General features: G+C 37.4%; 1 long non-coding RNA gene across 1 annotated transcript; it reads left to right on the top strand.

Annotated features, from left to right (window-relative positions):
* The first annotated feature begins 1519 nt into the window (after window positions 1-1519).
* On the top strand, window positions 1520-20692 carry LOC114486664 (uncharacterized). Its single transcript, XR_003680767.2, has 3 exons — window positions 1520-1668; window positions 15690-15724; window positions 20286-20692. It is a non-coding gene; the product is annotated as an uncharacterized lncRNA (long non-coding RNA).
* The last annotated feature ends 1167 nt before the right edge of the window (window positions 20693-21859 follow it).

Below are 21859 nucleotides of genomic sequence, written 5' to 3'. Positions count from 1 at the left end.
TGGCTTTTTCAAAAATTCAGGTTTGGATACCGTCCACACGGTTTCTGGATTTTCAAAATCTACCCTGTAAGACCATAAGGAGGGTATAGCATGGATCCAATTTTATGGTATCTATATATTTTTTTCCAGGTCACTTGTTTCTTGCCCTCTTCTTTCCTAATATTTCCTATAGATTTTCTCTGTGGTTTTCAAAATCCCGCTGGCATATTTTTGTCTTACCCTACATTCATCTTGTTGTGGGATCAGATATTTCTGGAAGATCAAATCACCGAGTCTAATAAAACACAGATAATGGCATTTTTGACTATGTGGCTCATCCATTTCTTAATGAGTTTAGGGGCCACACTATCCGGTAAATGGAAGAACTGGCACTAAGGAAGTTTGGGTCACTGGTGGGTGGTGATATGATTACTGGCTGGAAGAAATGTGGATGAGTTGGTCTATGTCTAATCCTTTTGAGGCTTCCTGTGTGACACACTGTAATGAAAACATCACCGCAAATTATAAGAATTGTCAAATGGGCTACCAGAAGGGTTTTATTTTTCGCTCTAGAGTTTGCTGCTGACCAAAAACGTACAGTGCATTGTATTATACATATAAGCTGCTCTCGCTCAGTGGACGTATATAGGAGCTGAACAATTAACATGTGATAAGAAAGTTAAACTCTCTTTGAAGTCAATGGATTGGGGTGTAGAGGATAGTTGTTTCATAAATTGGAATATTGAAATAGGTTGAAAGTCAAGTTTTACTCGTGGAGCTAAAATCATATTTGCTTTTGAATGTTAGGTATAATATTAAAGATAGTTGTCCTTTACATTTACCATTATTTAAGAGGTTTTGGGTGTATGATGTAACAGTTAAATACACATAGACAAACTCTCTTCTATAAAACTGTTTAGTCATTTGGGTTCTTCCAGGAAATTTACATATTAGTAGTTTGCTTGAGCCCTGTAATGTAGATTAAAGTTCTTTGGGAAATTAAAAGATCTTAACCAACTCACTATTGAAAGCACATCACTAGAGTAATAATAGATACAGTGCTAAATGCTTTTCATTGATTTTCTCACTTCTCCCAAGAGCTCTTGAGATATATACTATTCTTCTCCCATTTTACAGATGAGGTATCACACAGGCACACAAAGGGAGCAAGGACAACATCACAATTCAAACCCCAGAAAGTCTGACTCCAGAGCCCAGGTCCTTAGCCACTCATCTAGTCCTAGTCTACCTCTGTATACTTTTTCATGTGCTACCATCTACTTTATCTCATTTGAGCTTCTCAGTGCTATAAGGCAGGCAAGTAAGAACAATATTCCTATTTTGAACATTAGGTTCATAGACAATTAAATGACTTGTCCTATAAAATATATGCTACAGACGACTAAATTCCAGTTTCTTAATTTTATTTTAGACTTGTTATGTTAATCAGTTTCCTTCTTTTAGAGAGACTAGAATTTTTCCTAGGAAAAACAACGAGATGTTCTAAGGAAGTATATCTGTGCTTTTAAGAAAATATCAATGGAAGCAGCCTAAATGTCCATCAACAGATGAATGGATAAAGAAGATGTGGTACATATATACAATGGAATATTACTCAGCCATAAAAAGAAGGAAACAATGCCATTTGCAGCAACATGGATGAACCTAGAAATTGTCATACTGAATGAAGTAAGTCAGAGTAAGACAAATATCATATGATATCGTGTATATGTGGAATCTGAGAAAAGGGCACAAATGAACTTATCTACAAAACAGAAATAGAGTTTCAGATGTAGAAAACAAACTATGGTTACTGGGGGTAAGGGGCGAGGGATAAATTGGAAGATTGGAATTGACATATACACACTACTATATATAAAATAGATAATTAATAAGGATCTACCGTTTAGCACAGGGAACTCTACTCAATACTCTGTAATGACCTCTATGGGAAAAGAATCTAAAAATGAGTGGATATATGTATATATATAACTTATCCCCTTTGCTGTACACCTGAAACTAAGACAACATTATAGATCAACTATACTCCAATAAAAACTTAGAAAAAAAGAAAATATATCATTAACATTTCTCTTTAAGGTAACAAAATATAAAAGCATGTTAACTGTTCTTTGATGCATTAATTCAAAAGGCAGTTGCAAGGCAGTCTTGTGGGGCCAGAAATAAAACTTTGGAAGTATTTGGTTTATAGGTAGTAAGCTAAGGTCACAGAGAATGGGCTCCCCCAGGGAGAAGTATTGTGAAAGTATCAGGCCATGGTCAACAAAGAAATAAACCCCCCCAAAAGATTTTGAAGCATATGATTAAGAGTTTGAAATAGTTCAAGATTATTATTCTACTTTAAATAGCCCCCATAGCTACTCCCCCCAAACCTAAAGGACAAAGTGAGTTAAACACACACTTAACATGTCCAAAGCACTAGGAGAGGAGGCCAAGCGTGACTGACACCAAGCCTCAGCTTTCAAGGAAGGTCTTTTTAATAAGGAATAGTCAATATGGCAATAGCATTAATAGGAGACAGAATGTAAGAAGTGCCAAAAGAAAAGTAAACAATACAATGGGGTTCAAGGGAGGGTGAGAGCACATCTGGTTGGGGGCAATCCAGAAAGTTCTGTAGGGAAACATTTTGTAGGATGGGTAGGGTTTCAACAGGGGAGAGGTGGGTGGGGGGAGGGTAGTGGGGAAATTTCAACAGAGTGACTTTCAATCCCCAAGAAAGAATGGAAGGAAGTTTATATTTCACCTTAATTTTTAAAAATTACACCAATTTTTAGTGGTCCTCTGAAAAGAAGAGAAACTTGAAATATACTATAATTAAATCTAAAACTTTACATTGATAAGGCTTTTCTTCCAAGGAAGTTAAAGAATTGTACAATCAAGATAATCTGAATGATTACATCCTCTGCAGTAAGTGAAAACTTAAAAAAAAAAAAAAAAGAGTGCCTAAGTAATTGGCCTTTCAAGAAAAAGTCACTGGAGAGTTAAAAATAGAGTTAGAACCATCTTTGGAGTTTCTTCTACTTCCCCACTTCTTAGTACAAAATGACAGAGATTACAAAAGCTTAATTCTGAAACTGAAAAGTGGATATTAATGAAATGAGTAGAAAAATGTTTTATAATATACTTGCAATCTACAACTTTTTATAACAATTTCTTCTTAAATATGGTTAAGTTTACAAAGGCCCCTGCTTTTCACAAACATCCAAAAGCTATTTTCCACCTGATAAAAATCTCTCAGCTCATCATGCTAGAATGTCTGAGACTCATTAGAACATACCAAATACATTCCACTTATCAAATGAATGAAAGTACCAGAAGGTTGCTATGCTGAACACGACCTATATAACAAACATGTGTGGAGACTCCCTGTGGACCATTGAATTGCGGTGGTAACAGACGGTATACTCAGTCCTTAGCTAAATCCGAGATTCTCCTTTCTCTCAGGGCACAAAGCATCATTTCCCAGGAATTCTTACCTAAAAATGTTTAAATTATTAGCACTTAATTATGTTTTAGCTAATATAGGCACCAACATGGTTCAGAACAAGAGAAACTGGGGGATGAGGAGTCTGCAGTAAATTTGAAATTGAGAATGGCCAAATAGTTTTTATACAATATTGTCAGGTTGATTTAGGTGAAGCTTGACGCTGTTTTAATGAACTCAAACTTCAACTCCTGAGAAAAAAGAATGGAATTTTCTTCTGAGTGAAAATAATGTTCTAATCATATGATTTAAGGCCCTCCTAATCTAATTTTCTATCAATTTGATAACAGGAATTTAGTCTAAGCTGAGGAAGAACTAATAACTGATTAATCCATGATAATAGACCACTTGGAAAGTCCTATGTTTAAATGGCTCAAGTGCATTATTTTGAGAGTTTAAGAAAATTACTTATAGAGGATTTTGGGATATTATTTTTTTTGTTATTTCTATAGTTGGTCCCTAGTTTGCCTTTATTTAAAGATAGATTTTATTTTTTTTAGAGTAATTTTAGGTTCATAGCAAAATTGAGCAGAAAGTAGAGTTCCCATATACCCCTGTTACCTCTCATATGAACTCTGCACCAGAGTGGTACATTTGTTACAATTGATGAACCTACACTGATACATCATTATCACCCAAAGTCCATAGTTTACATTAGTTCACCTTGGTGTTGTACATTCTATGGCTTTGGAGAAATGTATAGGACATGCATCCATCACTGTAGTATCATTCAGAATAATTTCACTGCCCTAAAATCCTTTGTGTCTGTTCCTTTCCTTCCTCCTGCACTCTTGGCAATCCCTAATCTTTTTACTGTCTTCATAGTTTTGCCTTTTCCAGAATATCATATAGGTGGCATTATATAGTGTGTGGCCATTTCAGATTGACTTCTTTCACTTAGTAATATGCATGTAAGTTTCCTTCGTATCTTCACATGGCCTGAGAGCTCATTTCTTTTCAGCACTGAGTCATATTTTATTGTCTAAATATATCACAGTTTATTTGTTCATTCACCTAGTGAAAGACACCTTGGTGGCTTCCAAGTTTTGGCAATTAGGAATAAAGCTGCTATAAACATCCATGTGCAGGTTTTTGTGTGGACATAATTTTCAACTCCTGTGGGTAGACACCGAGCATGACTGCTTGTAAGAGTATGTTTAATTTTGTAGGGAAACTGCCAAACTGTCTTCCAAAGTAACTGTACCACTTTGCATTCCCACCCATAATGAACGAGAGCTCCTGTACTCCACATCCTGTCCAGCATTTGGTGTTTTCAATTTTGGATTTTGGCTACTCTCATAGGTTGGTAGTGGTATCTCATTGTTGTTTTAATTTGCATTTCCCTAATGACATATGATGTGGGACATCTTTTCATATGCTTCTTTGCCATTGGTTTATCTTCTTTGGTGAGGTCTTTGTTTAGGTCTTTTGCCCATTTTTAAAATCAGGTTGTTTGTTTTCTTATTGTTGAGTGTTAAGAGTTCTTTGTATACTTTGGATACCAGTCCTTTATCAGATGTGCCTTTTACAAATATTTTCTCCCAGTCTGTGTCTTGTCCTCTCATTCGTTTGACAGTGTCTTTCACAGAGCAGAAGTTTTTAATTTAAATGAAGTCCAGCTTTTCAGTAATTTATTTCATAGAATATGCCTGTGTTGTTACATCTATAAAGTTATCACCATGCTCAAGGTCATGTAATTTTCTCCTATGTTATCTTCTAGGAGTTTTATAGGCTTGCATTTTACATTTAGGTCTGTGAACTATTTTCGGTTAATTTTTGTGAAGGTTGTAAAGTCTGTGTTTAGATTCATTTTTTTGCATGTGGATGTCCAGTTAAGCACCACTTGTTGAAAAGACTATCTTTGCTCCATTTTATTGCTTTTGCTCCTTTGTCAAAGATCAGTTGATTATATTTGTGTAGATCTATTTCTGGGCTCTCTATTCTGTTCCTCTGATATATCTGTCCATACTTTTGTCATTATGGAGGCATCTTTTTTTTAAACAATACAAATTATAATTAGTTGTTACTCTGGATTTATGAAAACAAAAGAGAAAGCTCTTACATGTTCTTCAAAGAGGTCACAATATTTCAGTTACACTAATAACTTTTTTCAAGTCTATGAGACACAGTGGGCAGAACAACACAATTCTCTTTCCAGGGAGTTGTGAAATGGGATACTTAAATTTTTAGAGAAGAGGTCTGGAATTTTAGGTCTTAGAAGAAGGCTTCCTTGTCTTGTCTTTCCACTGCTGACACTGAGACTGCACTGGATTGACTAGTTTCCTCACGCTCACCCACTGCTGGCTGGGGAAGAGAAGGTTCCCACGCCTGTGCTCTCACAGTGAATTTGAATTTGAAAGAACCAATTCTACTGGAAGGAAAGGTGTGGCGGGAAGGGATTCTATAATCCTCAGGCTTGGCTGAGGGTAGAATCAAGTGTGCAAATTTCCCTCCCTTCACCACCTATCCCTCTCTCTTTACTCTCTCTCTTCCATTTAACTACAGCCCTTTGCAAATACACTCACTGCAAATGTAGTGGTTCTAAGTCTTAGGGTGTTTTTGAAGCATCTTTTTCAAAATACAGATTCCTAGGTCTCACCATCCAGAAGCTGTGATTCTGCAGGTTTGACTGGGTCACAGTAACCTGCCTTTAGAGCAAGGTCCAGCAGGTGTTCAAATACAGAAGTCCTTAGAGTGCACTTTGAGAAATTTTGGCATAGAGGTAGTTTAATACTAATAAATCAAGCACTAGGGTATTAAAATAAATAAGTAAAAAAGTACAAAAGTTGGGCTAAATATAATTTAAAATTCAAGATGTTATCAAATAAAAATGCAAATAATCAACTCAAATAACAATATTGCTTTGGAGAGGTTACTATTTCTAAGTTTCGCTAAAAGAACAATGGACATACAAAGATTTATATGCCCATATATGTAACTAATGGACTCAGAATATTATAACGAGGCTCATGATAAGGCACTGCAAGTGGTGTTAGTATATATTGACATGACTTGACCATGAATTTTCTTATTTGATACTACTTATTCCCCCAAACTCATGTTTTCCAAGTGACTATACCATCAATGGACCTAAAATAGAAATCACAATTTTAGATAATTTGTTTCTAAGTGCTGGTACTTTCTAGGAAAGAATTTATGTTAAAGTAAAGATTGACCGAACATGAAGGTGGAACTCATTTCACTAATCCATGGGTTCATTTTGATTGCTAAATATTTTCTAATTTCATTTTTCCCTTTATTAAAATTCCACACTGCCCATGTCCAAGGTATTTTGATTTGCCTCTTTCCACGTGATATATGTGGGTTCAGCCAATGAGTATTTCTAACCTAACAGGGAATTTGATTCTTTACTGAGATAGTACTCTTAAGAAGCGTTTTTCATTTAGCAGCACACTGTCCTTTCTTTGAAAATTTATTTGAAAGGTGTCAAGAAAAATATGGTAGAGCCAGACCTTATTTGCATCATATTGAACAGGCTGTATAATCTCTATTTTAAAACCTTAAGATCTTTAGTATTTTTCAAGAATATTAAAAAAAATCCCACCACCAATGATTAAATATATAATTAAACCTATTTTGGTAACAGCTTAATTTTATTATTAGCTTTTCAAGAACAATATGAACAAAGCTTTTTTATGATTTGTTCCTGGAAAGCAACTGTCAGCTGTCAATTCTATCATAGCTCAGATCTCTTTATGGGTAAATCCAACATTAGTAACTCCTCCCTCATCTCATGGACTAATACCTTCTGAATGTAATAGCTTGATTTATTCATTTAATGACTGTTTACTGAGAGCCTACCTGGAGCAGGGTATTGTTCCAGGCACTTAATGCAAATGAAGCTATTCCAGATTCCACCATTCAGTTCTAACAACTTTTTGTACTAAAAACATTTACAAGAGTGAATCACTCACACATTTAAAAAAAATTACACAATGTGCTACTGTTGGAAGGAGAAAATAAAGCCTTCTCCTCATCTTACTCTTTTTGTATCTAATTCCCTAGGGTTAACCCATTTTTCAGATATTCAAAGGTATACATAGATAATTTTCTATGCATACATGAGAATATAAATATACATAAACATTTACATAAACTTTATAACAAAATGGAACAAAACTAAAAGTATTGTTGAGCAACTTGCTTTTAAGTTTCAGTAAATGTAGAGTGGATATAGTTATGCATATAATCTGATACTCTTTTACTATTATTTATGTAGGCTAAACTCTAAAGAATCAGCACTGGAATTGTTAGGTCAAAAAGAGTTATAATTAAAAAGTTTTAATAGGTACTATCAAATGATATTTATGTTAGTTTTCTATTGTTGTATAACAAATTACCACAAATTTAGTGGCTTAAACAATATACAATTATTTTCTTACAGTTTCCAAGGGCCAAGAATCCAGGCATGGTTTAGTTAGGTACTTTTGCTCAGGATCTCACAAGGCTGCATTCAAGGTGTCAGATGGGGCTGGAGTCTCTTCTGAGGTTCCAGGCCTCTTCCAAACTCATGTAGTTGTTGGCAGAATTCAAGTCCTTGTAACTACAGAACTCAGGCTGGCTTGCTTCCTCAAGACCAGGAGGAGAGATTCTCTGCACCTCTGACTCTAGACCTTCTATTGAGGGCTCACTCAGGACCAGGCCCACTCAGGATAATATCCCTTTTAATTCACTTAAAGTTGATTGATTAATTATACCCAAAGTCCCTTCACTTTTGTCATCTAATGCAATATGATCATGAGAATGACATCCCATCATTTTTGCCATATTCTATTGATTAGAAGCAAGTTACAGGTCTCACCCTAAATGTGAAGGGAGAATAAAAGGATATGAGTCATTGAAGGTCATTTTAGAATTCTGTATACCACATTATAATAAGAGTGTTATAATAATCTAGATTCTCACCAGACTTTTTGAGAAAGCCTTTAACAGTCAGGGTTTAGTCAAGAAATCAGAGGGTACTCTATGAATTCCATATATCAGACATTTTAGTACTTGGAATGAGAAGCTTCTACACCCTTTGGAAGGGCTAGGGAAGCAGATTCAGAGAGCTGCCAGCAAGGATTTCTGGCTGCAGCAATGATTTCTGGTGATTCTTTAGAACCTATCAGTACTTACCTGTAAATTGCCAAAATCTCCAGGGGTCTCTGGGAAGCTCTGACTAACTACCTCAATCAGCAGCAGGGACATGTGGGTCTCTGGAGCTAGTAAGAATCTCACATCTGCACACTCATCTGGCTGCAACAGCCTCTGGAGAATGATGTTCCTTTCCTCCCTTCAGCATCGCTAATCTGGCACAAGAGTCTCATTAGCATGGTACCTGGAACCATGCAATGAAGGAGATGTGGAAAAGGGCAACTCCTAGCTTCCTTTCTGTGATGAAAGGGACTTTAAAAGGGGGGCTAGTGACGCTGAACTAACACCAAATTAGTGCCTACTCCCCACATGCATTTCAACAGTAAGAATGATCAGTTTTTTAAAAATTTTGCCATTCTGACAAGTGTGAAAAATAGTCCTGTGTGGTTAGTTTTAACTTGCATTTCTTTGATCACCAGTAAGGTGGATCACCTCTTTGTTCTAATATTTTAATCCAATCTGAGCAGTGTATATTTTACCTCTTGGAAGACACTGATATAAACCTGCTTCTACATATAATATCCAGCCTGCCCCCAGACTCCCATTTAACCACTGATTTAAAAGGAAAAGAAAACAGAGCTAATTCTGAAAATCCAGCTTCATCTTTCATTTTCAGGGCTTTGTTAAAATTACTTTATCATACAGAAAATGTTTAAATATTAAAACAAGCCCAAGGGTCCGATGGCACAGATAACTCTGAGTTAAAAAGGGAATAATTAAAGAGAAAATAACATTTTCTATGTGTCCTAGTGTTAAACTTAGAAGATATCAATGTTGCTATATTTTATATTTAAAAGCTAATTTTAATTTCTTCCTTTTAACTTTATATCTAATAATAAACTGTTGTTCCTGGACACAGTAAATGGGTAACACAAAAAAATGCCTTATAGCCAGACTCCTATGTTGTCAATAATTCAAAGGCTAAAAATGGGGCCTAGTGGCAATCATTGCTATTTTAAAAAATCATTATGTTTAATCTCTACATTCTGATCAGTCAACTTGGAAGGTATACATTGATATTTCTTTTACGCGATGTTTTTTGTTTCTTATATAGTTTAGGCTCATTTTAGCTATTAAATGTATATGTTGTATAGCATCAAGCTTTGCTTTTTTTTAAGTAATGGTTATTATAATTCAAATTTTAATTTGATCAACAGAAAACTAGGTGAACAGCAAATAAATTGCATCTCTTGGCAAACCTGTACATGATTATTTTTTATTTTGGTCATTATAGAAGATGTTACATGTACTCTATAAAAATATTATCTCAAGTACTATCCACTGAGTAATAATTCCACCTACTATATCAACAAATAAAACAATATTTTTAGAATGTTCCTGAGCAATTGATTGTATAAAGTGGGGAACTGCCAACTGTAGTAAGAAATAAACATTTAAAGTTCAATGGCTAAAAACAAGAGAAGTTAATTCTTACTCATGGAATAGTCTGATTCTGCAGGTGTTTCTGATCTGTAGTCAGCTTTCCTCCATGTGGTGATTCAGGGATCTAGGTTTCCATTATCTGTGGCTGTATAATCTCCTAGGACATGAGGGATGTCCTGTGCATCCAGCTTGCAGTGGAAAAATCCCCAGAAAAATCTTTCAGTTGATTAAACTGCCCCTGGGAGAAGATCATACCAAGTGTATGGTACCAGAAAAACTGTTCAGTTGGACAGAAAGGCTCATGCAAAAAAGCAGATTAAAGATTTAGCTTTCCACAAGAAAGCCTGCAGTCTCAAGGAGTGCCCCTTAAATTGAAAGAGAAATACTCTGTGTGTGTGTGTGTGTGTGTGTGTGTGTGTGTGTGTGTGTTGCAGAGGGAGGAGATGATGGAGGTGGTGGTGTTGAGGAAGGGTACCAGAAAAACTGTTCAGTTGGACAGAAAGGCTCATGCAAAAAAGCAGATTAAAGATTTAGCTTTCCACAAGAAAGCCTGCAGTCTCAAGGAGTGCCCCTTAAATTGAAAGAGAAATACTCTGTGTGTGTGTGTGTGTGTGTGTGTGTGTGTGTGTGTGTGTGTTGCAGAGGGAGGAGATGATGGAGGTGGTGGTGTTGAGGAAGTAAAAAAAAATAAACAAAAATAAACAAAGGGAATATGAGACCATGTCTTGAAATGAACTGTGGTTATTTCATGAAAGAAACCTATCACTTTTTTTTTTGGTTAAAATCACATTGCTAAAGAATCCATGAACCTGGACTAAAGGCCTGTGATTGTTCAAGATTTAAAATGTCTTGGGACTCCATCCTCCTCATGTGCATGTAACTGAAAAATCTGTGCATCCCCTATGGGGCTTTTTCTAACAAGTACTTCAGTCACAGCCAAAGAGGATACTGAAAAGGGAAAAAAAATCTCTTAGATGATGGAGCCAGGGAGATATTCCTAAGAGATGGAATTAGGGCCTAATTAAAAGGAAGATCTCCATATTCTTGACTGGAACACTTCATAATGTTTGCTTAGTAGAATTTCATAATTTTACAGGCCAGTGGGTTCTGTGTGTCTCTCAACCATCCTATTTCAACAGGACTTTTACTGTGGTAACTGTTCCATCACTGTGCATTGAGTGGCTGTAGGACAGATGGATTCACATTTGAAATTGATTTAGAGATGACTATGCAACCCTCACAGATAATAGACTTTGATGAGGATGCCAAGAGGATGGGCCTTCCAGCTTTCTCCCTTGAGGAGGGCTTGAATGGGATCCATGTGTAGAAAGAAGGGAGCAAAGGAATGTTTGGTGCTCAGAAAGGCAGACTGGCAAACATATTGATGTTCACCCAATGTTCCATCTGCTTCCTGACATTTCCCAGCCTGAGTCCCTGATTGTGTGGAACAGAGTTCTTGCAGAGTGTCAACTCTAAGGGTGGGGTGGGAGGTGGGGGGAAGGGGGGCAGGTAACATGGAGGGTAAGGCATGGAATTGGGAGAAAAGAAAAAATGTCGAAAAACTGATTTTTTTTTTAATGTTCTGCTTTCTTTCACTTTTTTTTTTAAAAAAAATAAATTTCTTTATTTTTTGGCTGCATTGGGTTTTTGTTGCTGCGTGTGGGTTTTCTCTAGTTGTGGAGAGCGGGGGCTACTCTTCATTGCAGGGCACGGGCTTCTCATTGCGGTGGCTTCTCTTGTTGCAGAGCACGGGGCCTAAGCACGCAGGCTTCAGTAGTTATGGCATACGGGCTCAGTAGTTGTGGCTCGCGGGCTCTAGAGCGCAGGCTCAGTAGTTGTGGCGCATGGACTTAGTTGCTCCACGGCATGTGGGATCTTCCCGGACCAGGGCTGGAACCTGTGTCCCCTGCATTGGCAGGCAGATTTTTAACCAGTGCGCCACCAGGGAAGTCCCTGAAATGAACATAGTTAAGACACGTTTTGCTTATTTTAAAATTTATCTAGGAATGATACAGAATTTATCATCCATTTGATAGAAATAATAGTAGCTGACACTTATCGAGCATTTACATATGCCAGCCACTGTATCAACTCGTTTAGTCATCACAATTGCCCTATGAGTTGGTACTATTATTATTCCTATTTTACAAATGAGGAAACTAACACAGAGTGAAGTTAAGCAGCTTTTAAGTGGCATACAGACAGGTAGTGGCAATGATGGTTTAAGTGACCTCAAGCAGATTTATAAACAGAGCAGAAGGCAAAGTTAGGAAAGGGTCAAGAACCAAGGTTAGAGTACCAGAAGGCTCTGTAATTATAATAATTGGTACGTTTGCCAGAAGGACAGGAAGTACCAGAGGCCAGTTATTTCCAACTTATTCTGTCGATTTGTCTAACCAGGTGACTGTTATTTGAGGGGAGAATTTTACGATAAAATTTTACTTAGAGCTATTTTTCTCCTCTTTTTTTTCTTTTTGTATTTCAATCATGAATCTATGTGAAATATGTTTAGCTGAAATACATAATAGGTATTTTATAAATCAAATTTTAAATTTCAAATACTAGTTTAACACTATATAAAATTAGAATAGGCCTTCAAATTATACTTAAAAATCATTGTATGTATAAGGTATGTTATTCTCTGAAACAGTCTCTTTAAAATTTCCCTAAATATAACATTTTTAAAGGAAAAAAGGAACAAAATATAGTAGTTTGCATTAAACTGTTGGTGTTTGGTGACTTTTTTTGTTTTAAATTGAGTTTAATATATTATTCTTCAGAATGATTTGCTCTTAGTGCTACCACACTATAGATGCCATCAAAAATAATACAGTGTTATTGTTGCTATACTTTGTTAGAAGAACTGCCAAATTTAAAGGTGTCACGGACGATATTTTCCTTTTCACTAGGCACCATTAATTGGGTGTCAGAACCCTTATTTTATTTTTTATTGCAATAGTAGTTACCCATTAACTTTTCTGCTCCAGATTCTTTATTTTTAAGTTTCAAATTCTAATGTTTACATTACTAGAAACTTTAACAGTAAGAAGAGTAAAGTAAATAAACTATAATACTGTGGTGCTGTTATATTTTTGCCTGATCTTTTCCATTTAAAAAAATGCACAATTTATGCTGCTCCTATAATATTGCTAATTTTCTTTTTATTTTCTCCATGAAAGAGGATACGTAAATTGAAAATAGAACCTAACCTAAAAGTGATGGCTTAGGATAAATATTTGGGTTTGAAGTAGTCCTCCCCTAAAGCACCCTAAACTTCATAAGAAGACACACCCTACCCATAGTACCCAACACAGATTCTCTTTTGTTGGATGAAAATCTTTCTATCCTTTTAGTTATCATAACAAGTTGCTCATTGTAAGATGCAAGTTCAGAACTCACAGTGCCATCTAAGAATAACACCTATTTTAGTTTAAACAAATACCTCTTGTTTCAGAAATGACTTAATTGACATGACCTAATAGGTATACCATGTCCAATGGACCAATCTCATTTTAGCATGGTTTTTTCCTACAGTTCTCATCACTGTTACACAAGAGTTGACTTGTGTAATATGAATAATGTTTTCAAAACCTATGCAACAATGTAATGAACTCAGAGAAGGCTGCACTGGCATATAAAGTGCTGAACAAGCACACTCCAATTAACATGGGAATCTTTGTGATTCACATCGATACTTCAAAAGCAAATTATGTGCGTCACTATTTTGCAGTTTATTCCCTGGGAGAAATCTAACAATATTAATGAAACATCCAAGGAATGCCCTGAGATTCTAAAGGATAAATAAAATTTTATCTTGCTTTTCTGCATATAAATTGTGTTGCCTATACCTATAGAAGTTGTGGCTCTAATGACTGAAGGACTTGCTGCAAAAGAATTCCAGAGCTGCATTTTGAACCTGCAATTACACTTGCTGTTAGGTGACAGGTAACCTCATAAAAAAATATGATGTTAAACATTATCCATCTGTGTATTCAGATAGTTTAAAATGTCAAGAAATATATTTTCAGGTTTCCTATAGCTTTTATACAATCAAAATATAAAATGGATATTAAAGAGAAAAGTTCTTAGCTTTTTAATTTTTGAACTATAAAGCTAGTTAAAAATCATAGTGCTCTTTTAAAATGTATTATTATTGGATGTATAATCATTTTTATTTTTTCTTAATATTTTAAATAATTCAACAGTAGCTGATATCAGTAAGCTTGATGAACAAAAGATCACAATGTATTTCACTTATCTAATCTAGACAAAATAAGAGTCCATCCAAGTAAACATCCCAAGTAGACTGTAAACTTTAGCTGTAAATAGATTTTTTAAAATGAATTCAAGAATAAGCTAAAGGGAATGGAATGTTACGGCAGAGATAGTCTGGGGCCATTAACTGCTTGAGTGATCAGCACCAGGAACAATAAGGCAGACAAAAAGATTTATTCAGTGTCTGGAATATTAAAAAGATATTTGGTGACACAAAAAAGTAATTCTTAAGCTTGTGAGGAAGTACATGATTATTTTTATAAACATATTTAAAAAATTTGTATTTCGACCATGCAAACATATATTTAAAACAATGCCATAATCTTTTTAACGTTTGCCTTCTGCTTTCACCTAATGAGAATAAGTTCTAGCTGTGATTCCACAGACAGGGACTGACCCTCCCAGACGGTCAGGTTTCCAGGGCATGAGGCTTGTGACCAGTGCCTCAGCGCACTCTATTAAAGAAATGTTTACGAAGAATGCTGGCTGGATGTGCATTTTGGCGGAATTTATTATAGATAACATTGTATTTCTGGTGGCATTATAAGAGATGAAATCTCCATTAACCTGTTAAGCACAGAGGGCATAAAAATGCTAATAGGTAGAAAATCATGGATACTGGGAGGAAGGATTCTGCTGCAGTGCTGTGTTCTAAATGGAAGAGAGAGATTCAGAAAGCTGTTTGCACATGGAACTAGGTCTTAATCTCTTTGTCATAAAAAGGGAGGGACTTTTCGAAAATGGACACCTGCTTTATCTCCTCCCTCCTCAGGGAGCCCTCTGGCAGCAGCACAAGTCTACATGATTCCAGCGTGGGCATGTACATGTGGACCTTGGCCACATTTCCCAGCACATATTGCTCTCTGCAGAAGTCTATGCAGTCGTATGGTTGTCCCTGGGTGGCCATCTGTGACCATTCTGCAGCGTGTCGGTACTCACAGAGTGCCTCAGATGTTACTCTAGAGAACTGGCAGTTTTCGTTCCCATTCATGCATTTTGGGAGGAAAATGTGGAAGCTGCCTAATAGAGACAAGGGCTGTAACTGAGCATAGGTTCAGTGGCCATCAGCCTTCATGCTGAGATTTGAGGGGGAACAAGTACTCACAAGCCTTCAGTCTTGCTTCAAAGGTGCTATGAAGAATGAGAAAGAATAAATATGGTCTCTAAGTCTGCTGATGTGAAAAGGCAAATTATGCTGGCTGATTTCAGCGCACCCAGGAATGTTCACTGATCCAAAATCTCTCCATTTTCTGCCTGTCCTTGTTCCTGAAATTGCACCAATCAAGTATTCATTCGTTGGGAGTTAAGGTTTTTCCCTTTCTAGGAATAATCTTTGAAAATATATTTATTGCAGTGAAGGAAAATGCTTTTATATTGTTATTTTTTTCAGGAAACAGGAACTTGAAGGAAAGACAATTTGAGAAGGTGAGGACAGAAGATATGGCTCCATTTGTTTCCATTCATTTATTCAGTCATTCATTCAACAAATGCTAGGTTTTGTGGAAGAGATACAGAGACTACAGCTGTTGCTGACCTCAAGTTCTTACCATACAGAAGTATTAATAAAAGTTTTTGAATAATAATTCAAGGCAAAAATCTGCTTATTGGTATAACTTAATGGTTGTCTTAAACAGGTCCACTATCAAACTGTTTGCTAAGTACCACCAAAATTCTTTAAAAATAATGATAATAGATAACATGTCTATCAATGTGACAACCACTATCCTAAGTATTTTCCTTGAATTAACTCATTTAATTCCCACAACAGCTTTGGGAGATGGCTCTAGTTTACCATCTCTGTTTTACAAAGAGATTAAATAATTTTCCAAGTTATTCTCCAACTTTTCTCTCACCACTAGTAAGAGAGAGTAGGCTTCTAAATCATGCCTAAACAAAATGTTGTGGATACCAAAATATCAATAGAACCAGAAAGAAAAATATAATTGGAGCACTTGCCTGAAAGGACCTAATAGCTGCTGTGTTCAAAGTGCCTGAATATTTGACTGAATTAAACTTTTCTCTCCCAAATTAGCACTACAATCATATTCTTAATCAAAGGGCCCGTGGTGAACCTTCTGTTGAGGTCAATTTGATCCATCTAATGGGATATACATTACTAGGGTCACCCAAGGCTTATTTGTTTATGTGAAAGGGCCTCATCTTTTGCATAAATAAAATAAAAGTAATCTACTTGATGGTATTTGAAGGAAATAAAATATTTACATGCTCCATTTCCCTCCCTGTCTCTTTCCCTCTTCTCCGATTTTCTTGCTCTTTGTACTGATTTTTTTATTCTAGAATTGTTACTCTAGATTGGGATATTGTTTTAAAGTCCCCACTAGATGGTTTTAATGTATATCTACTGCTTTTCCCTGCCCAACATCTACTTCTGATAATAGCACCTTATTTTGTCTTTGGGGAAGCAGCTCTTGCCAACTTCCAATCAAGGTGTTTTGGGTGAGGTCAAACTCATTTCCTAGGGGCCTATGATTCAGGTCTGAACAAAGTGCTACATTTTTAGGTCACCCAGGCCAAGCTAATGGCAGTCAGGACTGCGTTTCTTGTCAAAGTTCTGGAAAAGAGAAATTCCTTCCTTGGTGTTTATAAACAGAGTAGCAGGTGAGACTGTAGTTGCTGTTGCCTATTCTGCCACTGTGTTGGAAGAACCTACAAGAGAATAAACCTGACAGAGGAAAGCAGAAGCCAGAGATGATGAGAGATATCTTTCTGACAACGCTGCTTGACTACCTGAATCCAGCTGTACTTAGAAAATCCCTAGAATTTTCCATTTAATGAGTCAAAAAATTCTTTCTTTGTGTGAGCCAATTTGCTTTGCTTTTTCTGTCTTGCAACTGAAAAAGTCCTGACTGACACAATGATCGCAGTCTTTTGCAAATGTAGCACCTGAGACCGTTAAAAGCTATTAACAATGAAGGGTTCGGATTTGCTAAAATTCACCAAGAAAGAAGTTGGCCAAGAGTTAGGAGAATTAGGGTGTTGTATTAACAAAGACACAGTAGTGTTAAAATCTCTAGATCATGGTCTTCTGGTCGGGGAAGGAGTACCTAGTGTGAACTGGTACAACCTTAAACTTATACCATGATGTAAATTCCACCAAAGCAGGGACTTCATGTTACTCATCATTGTATTTCCATCACTAAGCACAAAGCATGGCACCAAATGGGAAGTTAGTACACTGCTGACGCATGAGCATAAGAGGATACAGTGCTAAGGGAGTCACTGAGAAGTTCATTCACTTCATCAGGCTAGATCCAACTACACTGGTTGTTGTGAGAAAGTGAAGCCAGGTTTAATCTTCAAGCAATGGAGCCACTTTGTAGCTAGACTGAGTGAGTCATACCAGAGAGGTTGTAGGGCAGAGTGATTAGAGCACATGCTTTAAAGTCAGGCAGAACATTTGGATTTAGGCACCATAATTTTCTTCCTTTATGATCTCAGGCAATCTAATTTAATTTTCCTGAGCCTTAATTTCCTCAACTTTAAAACTGGAAGCATAGTATTTCATGCGTTGTTATGGAGATTAAATGCAATAATGAACACAGTATCTTAGCATAGTGGCCTGGCACATTGCTAGGGCTGCTATCATTTTTTCCTTTTTATTGTTATTCATGTCATCATGAATATCAGAACAGTAGAGTGGAAGGAGCTCTAGACATTACTAAAATACCTTTGCTCTATTCCTAATCTTTTTTTTTTTAATAACTCTATTTATTTATTTATTTATTTATTTTTGGCTGTGTTGGGTCTTCGTTGCTGTGCACGGACTTTCTCTAGTTGTGGCGAGCGGGGGCTACTCTTTATTGCGGTGGGGCCTATGATTCAGGTCTGAACAAAGTGCTACATTTTTAGGTCACCCAGGCCAAGCTAATGGCAGTCAGGACTGCGTTTCTTGTCAAAGTTCTGGAAAAGAGAAATTCCTTCCTTGGTGTTTATAAACAGAGTAGCAGGTGAGACTGTAGTTGCTGTTGCCTATTCTGCCACTGTGTTGGAAGAACCTACAAGAGAATAAACCTGACAGAGGAAAGCAGAAGCCAGAGATGATGAGAGATATCTTTCTGACAACGCTGCTTGACTACCTGAATCCAGCTGTACTTAGAAAATCCCTAGAATTTTCCATTTAATGAGTCAAAAAATTCTTTCTTTGTGTGAGCCAATTTGCTTTGCTTTTTCTGTCTTGCAACTGAAAAAGTCCTGACTGACACAATGATCGCAGTCTTTTGCAAATGTAGCACCTGAGACCGTTAAAAGCTATTAACAATGAAGGGTTCGGATTTGCTAAAATTCACCAAGAAAGAAGTTGGCCAAGAGTTAGGAGAATTAGGGTGTTGTATTAACAAAGACACAGTAGTGTTAAAATCTCTAGATCATGGTCTTCTGGTCGGGGAAGGAGTACCTAGTGTGAACTGGTACAACCTTAAACTTATACCATGATGTAAATTCCACCAAAGCAGGGACTTCATGTTACTCATCATTGTATTTCCATCACTAAGCACAAAGCATGGCACCAAATGGGAAGTTAGTACACTGCTGACGCATGAGCATAAGAGGATACAGTGCTAAGGGAGTCACTGAGAAGTTCATTCACTTCATCAGGCTAGATCCAACTACACTGGTTGTTGTGAGAAAGTGAAGCCAGGTTTAATCTTCAAGCAATGGAGCCACTTTGTAGCTAGACTGAGTGAGTCATACCAGAGAGGTTGTAGGGCAGAGTGATTAGAGCACATGCTTTAAAGTCAGGCAGAACATTTGGATTTAGGCACCATAATTTTCTTCCTTTATGATCTCAGGCAATCTAATTTAATTTTCCTGAGCCTTAATTTCCTCAACTTTAAAACTGGAAGCATAGTATTTCATGCGTTGTTATGGAGATTAAATGCAATAATGAACACAGTATCTTAGCATAGTGGCCTGGCACATTGCTAGGGCTGCTATCATTTTTTCCTTTTTATTGTTATTCATGTCATCATGAATATCAGAACAGTAGAGTGGAAGGAGCTCTAGACATTACTAAAATACCTTTGCTCTATTCCTAATCTTTTTTTTTTTAATAACTCTATTTATTTATTTATTTATTTATTTTTGGCTGTGTTGGGTCTTCGTTGCTGTGCACGGACTTTCTCTAGTTGTGGCGAGCGGGGGCTACTCTTTATTGCGGTGCGTGGGCTTCTCATTGCAGTGGCTTCTCTTGCTGCGGAGCATGGGCTCTAGACGCATGGGTTTCAGTAGTTGTGGCTCACGGGTTTAGTTGCTCTGCGGCATGTGGGATCTTGCCGGACCAGGGCTCGAACCCATGTCCCCTGCATTGGCAGGTGGATTCTTAACCACTGTGCCACCAGAGAAGCCCCTCTATCCCTAAACATTTTTTTTTTTTTTTTTTTTTTTTTTGTGGTACGCGGGCCTCTCACTGCTGTGGCCTCTCCCGTTGCGGAGCACAGGCTCCGGACGCACAGGCTCTCTGGCCATGGCTCACGAGCCCAGCTGCTCCGTGGCACGTGGGATCCTCCCGGACCGGTGCACGAACCCGTGTCCCCTGCATCGGCAGGCGGACTCTCAACCACTGCGCCACCAGGGAAGCCCTATCCCTAACCTTTAAAAAAATATTTTTTAAACATGTTTCTAATCTTGGACAATTCAGATTTCCTAAGTATTGTCTTTTCTGTAAATGTAGCTGTGGAGAAATGAGATTACATATAAAAGTACTTGGTAAATTACAAAGCATAATAAGAATGCGAGATGATATTATTTCCCTCTACTTTATATGGTTTTGTAGTTTGTGCTTTTGGTATCCCTTTTTTTGGCTCATTTGACCTTGGCTTTCAAACCAAAGTGTTCAGAAGAAACACCAAGGAATCTTAAAAATGCAGTTTACTGGGCCTTGCTTTCAGAGATTCTGATTCAATAGGTCTGGGGTGGGGGAAGAAGCTGCATTTTTAAACAAGCTTTTTTTTTTTTGATGCCAATGCAGGTGGACATCCTTTGAGAAGTACCATTCTGTAATGTGTAACTGATTTGAAGACTGCCACGACCACTCTGGAATTCTAGATCCTGCTTGGTCTTAAAGCAGTGGTTGGCGAAGGCTACTATGAGAACTGTGGCCCACTGTGCATCGTCATTTCTATTTGTAGCTGAGTGGAGTTGGCAGCAGGCACAGGCTGGCAGTGGCTTGCAACACACTCCTTGTCAAAGCACATACTGTTTCTGCAGCTGGCATCTATTCCCTGTACAACCCAATTATAACAGTATTACTGAGTCTTGTGACAGTCACACATTTCATCAGCTGGGCGACTGGGAAGAGCAGGCTGGCCATGGCATGGGTGCCCTGTTCCCTCCTTTCCTCATATTCATCATGGCTTAGGAATCTTGTTGGTCTCTCTTGGCACTGAGCATTTGCTGTTCTTAACTGGAGATGTTTGGAGCACAGACCAGGTCAGATGTTATGTACAAGCTGCAGGTTATGCAGAATTTACCTGCTGTAAAACACTAATTTCTGAAGCATTTCTACTATTAAAGTTGTCACTATTATGAGGATTACCACGCCTTTGCTTTCCTTTGCTGGGCCTGTATGTCTCAGCAAACCATTCCTACCCCTGGATGCACATGGCTAGCTCTCTATAATTTGACAGAACTATAGGGTGCATTTCACTCTACCTGTGTAATGGAGACCTACATAGCTTTTTCCTCTTAAGGGAAGCAAAGGGGCTTAATAAAATAGATTTTGTATTATTATATGAAATACAGTTGCTATATGATACATGCTCAAAATGCCTCTCTTAGTCACCTAACTAAAAAAAAAAAAAACAGTAGCAAGTTGACACACAGAGAAGCATGTTGAGAGTATCCATCATTTGGAAAATTACCACCACTATGTTGTATTTAAAAGTTACAATTAGGCAAGATAGAAAATAAAACAGCTTTCTTCTTTTTATATTTTGAAGCTATCCTGACATGTACGTGGAATCAATAAATGTTAGCAATAACAACTTCTCCTTTGGGGGTTAAGACCAAGACGGTAGAACAGGAGGACTGAGAGTTCATGTCCTCCCATGAACACATCAAGAATACATCTACAGGGCTTCCTGGTGGCACAGTGGTTGAGAATCTGCCTGCCAATGCGGGGGACACGGGTTCAAGCCCTGGTTAGGGAAGATCCCACATGTGGTGGAGCAACTGGGCCTGTGGGCCACAACTACTGAGCCTGCGCTCTAGAGCCTGCGAGCCATAACTGCTGAGCCCACATGCCACAACTACTGAAGCCCATGAGCCTAGAGCCTGTGCTCCGCAACAAGAGCAGCCACTGCAATGAGAAGCCCGTGCACTGCAACAAAGAGTAGCCCCTGCTCGCCACAACTAGAGAAAGCCCGCATGCAGCAATGAAGACCCAACACAGCCAAAAATAAATAAAAAAAAAAGAATACATCTACATGTGGAGCAATTTTCATGAAAACAAATTGGAGACTGGCAGAAAGACTCTTGTACTACCAAGGCTGTAAGAAAGATCCACATGGAATTGGGTAGAAAGGGAAGAAAAGCAATCAGGTT

This window comes from Physeter macrocephalus, chromosome 8, assembly GCF_002837175.3.
Source record: "Physeter macrocephalus isolate SW-GA chromosome 8, ASM283717v5, whole genome shotgun sequence".
NCBI lineage: Eukaryota > Metazoa > Chordata > Mammalia > Artiodactyla > Physeteridae > Physeter > Physeter macrocephalus.
The sequence above is the reverse complement of the archived record's forward strand: the minus strand, read 5'-3'. Positions and strand labels throughout refer to the sequence as shown.